This window comes from Phacochoerus africanus, chromosome 2 (genome assembly GCF_016906955.1).
Source record: "Phacochoerus africanus isolate WHEZ1 chromosome 2, ROS_Pafr_v1, whole genome shotgun sequence".
NCBI lineage: Eukaryota > Metazoa > Chordata > Mammalia > Artiodactyla > Suidae > Phacochoerus > Phacochoerus africanus.
The window spans coordinates 225,827,095-225,833,072 of NC_062545.1; positions in this window are offsets into that span (position 1 = coordinate 225,827,095).

A 5,978-nucleotide genomic window follows, 5' to 3' on the forward strand; every position below is an offset into this window, starting at 1 on the left:
GAATGTAATCTATATTCACTTTATAGAAACTTTAGCAAAGTATAGATAAGGAATATAAAAATTGTCCATCAAGATAATCACGTTTAGCATTTTTTGTGTAATATCCTTTAAATTCTTCTAGCCTTCTTCTATGTGTTTTAAAGTGGGACTATGCTATTCATGCCACTTTTTTTTGTGCCATACATTTGCAAAATGTCCCTCCAAAAATGAAGCAAACTGACGATAATCAAATAGGTTCCTGCAATTCTCCACTGTCAGAGCCTCAGCTGTTCACAATGCCTATCAGATTAGAGAGCAAAGGCTTACAAAGAGCTCCAATTGAGAGAACTGCTCCACCTTATTTAACTTATTTAATCATGCATGGGATCCTTCTATAATGTTACATTTGGAAAATTAATGTTCTACAGAATATCCTTGGTGAAAAGCTGTTCTATATCATTTGTAATGGATGCATCCATATCTCATTGTTATTTAAAGGATCCGTTTGAACTAAATATTGAGATTTTTCAAATCTTCACTCTTATAAACAATACCACCACATACATTATTGCAACTAAATCTTCACAGACATTCATGATAATTCTTTGGACATACAATTTCTTGATCAAGGATATGAACTTTTTTTATATAGCTTTTAAGAAATGAGTGTTATAATTTATAGAATTTTCCTTGTTTTACATGAGAAACTGAATGCTGTATTTCACTTTTTATTTCACAAATGATTAACATTTAGACTTTTTTTTTTTTTTTGGTCTTTTTGCCATTTCTTGGGCCGCTCCCGCGGCATATGGAGGTTCCCAGGCTAGGGGTCGAATCGGAGCTGTGGCTGCCAGCCCACACCAGAGCCACAGCAACGCGGGAACCAAGCCGCGTCTGCAACCTACACCACAGCTCACGGCAACGCCGGATCGTTAACCCACTGAGCAAGGGCAGGGACCAAACCCGCAACCTCATGGTTCCTAGTCGGATTCGTCAACCACTGCGCCACGACGGGAACTCCCATTTAGACTTTTAATCACACAAATTTTTACTAGATGCTTTGTATTCTGTTGAATACAGATGCATCTGTATTCTAGATGCTAACAACAGTATGTGTCGATTTTACAGAGCACCTGAAACTCTCATACACAGCCTTTGGCAGCATCTACTAAAACAAATACATGCAAACTGTAATGTATTAGTATTCTATTGCTGTATACAAAATTACCACAAACTTAAAACAAAATCATTATTAGCTCACGGTTCTGTAGATCAGAAGTCCAACACAGTGTGGCTGAGTTAACTGCTCACGTTATCACAAGGCTGAAATCAAGGCACTGGGAGGATTGATTTCTCATCTAGAGGCTTTGGGGAGAAATCCACATCCTAGCTCACTGTGGGCAAAATTCAGGTCCTTGAGGTTGTAGGACTGAGGCCATTTCCTTCCTGGCTCTCAACTGAGGGCCACCCTCAGCTCCTTGAGGCCACTTTCCAGTCCTTGCAGGTGGACCTCTGTGGCAGCAAGCCTCCCCCATACTTCAGATCCAACTACCTCTTCTGCTCCCAGCTGAGAAAACTCTTGATTTTAAAGGTGGTGTGATTATATTAGGTGCACCTGGATATCTCCCCATCATAAAGCCCACCTGGAAAATCTCCCTATCATTAGGGCATGGATTCTGGGGGGCTATTTTTGTATTCTGCCTACCTCTTCCCACGACTGAGCAGTTCCAGTCCTAGATTTATACTTGACAGAAATGAGTACACATGTTCCCCAAAATACATGCACAAGAATGCTAACAGAAGCACTACTCATCTTAACCAAAATCTAGAGAAATTATTCAACAACAATTGTGGAATATTCTTATAATTGCATACAGAAATGAGAGTGAACAATCTATAACTGCTTATGATGACATGAATGAATCTTACAAATATAATGTGGAGTAAGCAGATAATAACAGTGTTTTATGGGAGCAAATGGAGGGGTACCTAACCAAGCCCAGAAAATCATAGAAAGCTTTCTCAGAGAAGGTACATCTTTCACTGCAAAAAGAGTGAGTGGTGGGGGGATGGGAGGACAGGCATGAATTTAAAATTGAAAGAATATAATGAACAGAGGTAATATATATGCAAAAATTATAAGAAGATGAGTATTACACATGGATGGAAAGCAGTGGGGAAAAAGCTGTGCCTAGCGAATTTGACAGGGGTTAGAACATGGAGAACTTTGCAAGTCATATTAAGAAGACGGACCTTAATCCAGTAGGTGATGGGGACATGGGAGGTCCTTACAAAAGGAAGAACATGGACAGTTCATAGTTGGGGTCAGTGACACTGAAAAGTAGAAGATGATATTTAAAAAGAGGAAATTAAAAAAATTTTAAAAAGGAAATTATGTAGGAAACTAGACTAGTTAGGTGGCTATCTAAACACAGGTGAGAGATGATGGGAGCCTGAATTAGCTTGGGTGAAGAGGAAGAGGAACAACAGGGCAGCATGGATGTCACGTAGCCACCTCCCTTGCAGACATTTCTAACTAAAATCTTTTTTTAAATTTAATTTAATTTAATTTTTCTTTTTAGGTTTGCACCTATGGCACATGGAGTTTCCCTGGCTAGGGGTCAAATCAGCAACATGGGATCCAAGCCAAGTCTGTGACCTACACCACAGCTCACAGCAATACCAGATCCTTAACCCACTGAGTGAGCACAGGGATTGAACCCGTGTCCTCATGGATACTAGTTGGGTTCGTTAACTGCTGAGCCACAATGGGAACTCCTCTAACTAAAGTCTTAAGAACATTTTTATAATTTTAAATTCTTATCACCTAATTGTCCCCTGGAAAAGATGTGCCAATCTGGATTCCCACTAATAATATGTCTGTCTACCCCAACTCTTGACAAAATGGGTGCTTTATTCTTTAAATGTTTGTTAATTGTATAGACAAATATAATTGTACCTCATTACAGTGTTATATATTGTGTTTCTGATGGAAAGCACAGTGAACATTTTTTAATGTTTGTTTTTCTCATTTTATAAAATGTCAATTCATGTCACTTGCTGGATTTTCCCAAGTATATGTTTTTTTTATACTGACTTGTAAGAAGTTATATGTTAAAGATACTCTTTCAAAGTGCATTTTTCCATAGCTGTGCCTTTTAATTTTGTTTAAGCAAATATTTTATTTATAATAGTTCCACACTATTAAATAGCTAAATCTATTCATCTTTCTGTTATTAGTTTCTACCTTTCTATTAGATTTGTATGTTTGAGTTCTTCCCCAAATCATGATTTATGAATCTTCACCTATACTTCCTTCAAGTGCTTTAATCATTTTATTTAAATCTTTAACTGAGATAGGATTTAATCTGGTATATAGTATGATGTACCTTAATTGTTTTCAGATAGTCAATTGGCTAAACAAAATGGATAATTTATGCTTTCCCCATTGATTTGGAAGACCACTCTTACAAAATACATTAAATTCTAATGTCTTCAAAATAGGCTATAATTCCTGGTAGGGCAAATTTGCCTACTTACCTTTGTTCTTCAGAATATTCTCTACTGTTCTTATAAGTCAGGGCTAAACTAGTTTCTCACAGTGAATTGAGATGTTTCCTATCATTTTCTATGCTGTATGTTATGACAGTTTAAATTCTAAAAGAGATATTGGTTCCTTAAAGGTTTGAAAGATTTTGCCTATAAAATTATCTGGGTGCTGAAATTCTCTGACATTTGTCATCTTCTTTTTATAGTTATTGGTCTATACTGTACTATCCATTAAAATTGCTCCTTTCATAGGAAAGCCATTTAATCAAAACATCCAAAATTATTAGATTATATCTGTAGTTAATCTTTCTTTTCACTAATAACATATATTATGCTTGGGATTTCTATTTTTCTGGTTTGACTTTGTCAAAAGTTACTTTTATTTGCCTTTTCAAAGATCCACCTCTTAGGTTTATAGGTCAATCCCACTTTAATTTTACTTATATTTGTGTACATATTCTATGGATATTTGAAAAGAATATCCATATACCTGAAATCCCCTCTCTCTATTTTGGGTAAAACTGTAGTTTTCATTAAATTTTCCTAGTTTTTTCTTTTTTGCACTTTTGCTTTATGTATTTTTGATGGAATGTTACTAGCCACTGTTACACCTTCAACATAGAATGTGCCAATATAAACTAATCCCCTTTCATCCAGTTTTATTCATTACATTCTATTCTTTTCTGATTTCAATATGACTATTCCTGAATTATTTTTTGTTGACTGACCTCTGCCTTGCTTATCTTTATACTAGTCACTTTGTTTAATTCTTACCATTTCAGGTGAGCTTCTAGTGAAATATGCATACACTCACACAGACACACGTGCACAACCATGTGCACGCACACACACACACGCGCACGATTTTTGATACAAATTGAAAAATCTAAATAAAGAGATTTGGGTAACATGTGGATTCTATTTTCCGTCTTATTTTGTCTGTTTTCCTTGTGTTTCCTCTTTTTTTTCTCCCCTAACTTGTGCTGTGTATTGATCAAGGCTGCTTTTGTTTTCATTTTCTGCAGGTTGTGCAAACAATGACTATACTTCCTATGATTTTCTACCTCCTTGTTACTCTTCCCTCTACACAACCAGATGCCTATTTCCACCATTCTAACGTAGCTCTAATAAATCACCAATAACCTCAGATACCTAAATACACTGGACACATTTCAGCACTAGTTTTACTACAGCCCCCAGTGACATAACAAAATGGGTTACTCTGCCTCCTCCACTGCCCCTTATTCTAGGATCCTGCAGTTTTCTAAGTTTTGTTGCTTCTTGAACCACCTTTCTGTCCCCAAGCCCCTCACTTCTTCTCCCCTTCCTACTTTTCCTCCATCCCAGGTTCTAACCCTCTATTCTACCACAGGAGATCTCACCCACTTTTGTGGCTTCAATAACCATCAAACATGACCATGACTTCCAAATCTCCAGTCTATACCATTGGACATCATTGTTTCCTCGACATGCCCACGTTACATCCGATGGGCATAGCAACCTCGACACATCCACAGATGAGCACATGACTTCCCTTCACACCAGCCCTTTCCCTTCCTCCATCACATCAAACGACATTAACCTGTTTCTCAGGCCATAATAACCCAAGGGTCATGACTGGACCTTTTTATCATTCTCCCCAACGTCCTAACATCTCCAAGTCTAAGTGATTCTGCCTCAGTTATTCGTATTCATACCTCCACTGTTAATACCTGTCTCTTCCCTGGAGAAACACTAGTCTCCCTGCTTCTACTCCTGCCCCTCTAAAATCTATTTTCCACACAGCACCCGGAAAGCACTTCTTGAAATATATATGATAATAGCCTTCTTCTGCTTATAAGCTCCCATAAGATTCCTCTGCCCTTAGAATCAAAATCAAACATCTCATTATATCCTGCAATGCAAGGCCCCATGACATGGCCCTTGCCAACCACCCAAATGCCTATCCACCTCAGCTTCCCTGTTTATACTCCAGCTACCCCATCTTTGAGTTCTCCCCAAACCCTGATCGCCTTCCTGCTGAATGCCTCACACTGGCTCTCCCCACTTCCTCAACATCTGCAGGCCAGGGTCCTCTGTGTCACCCTGGTCCCAGCTCAAATGTTGAAATTCCCCACAGGGAGACTCAATTCAAAGTAGTCTTTCTACCACACTCAAGTCACCCAACTCTGTTTTCATCATAAGGCTTATCACTATCCAAAATTACATGGATAATTTGCTTACTTGTTTATGTGTTTCCATCCACTAACATATAAACCCCTTGAATGTAGAGAGCTTGTCTGTTTTTGTCACTCTTGTGTCCTCTCTGACCACAATGCATGGCACTTAAGAGTTGCTTGATAAAATGGATCAAATGCAAATAACCCTGTGAGCACAGGTTAAAAAAGGAACCCCCATTATGACCAAAATATGGCCCTTTTACAACACATAATGGCTGGAGCAAGTCAATC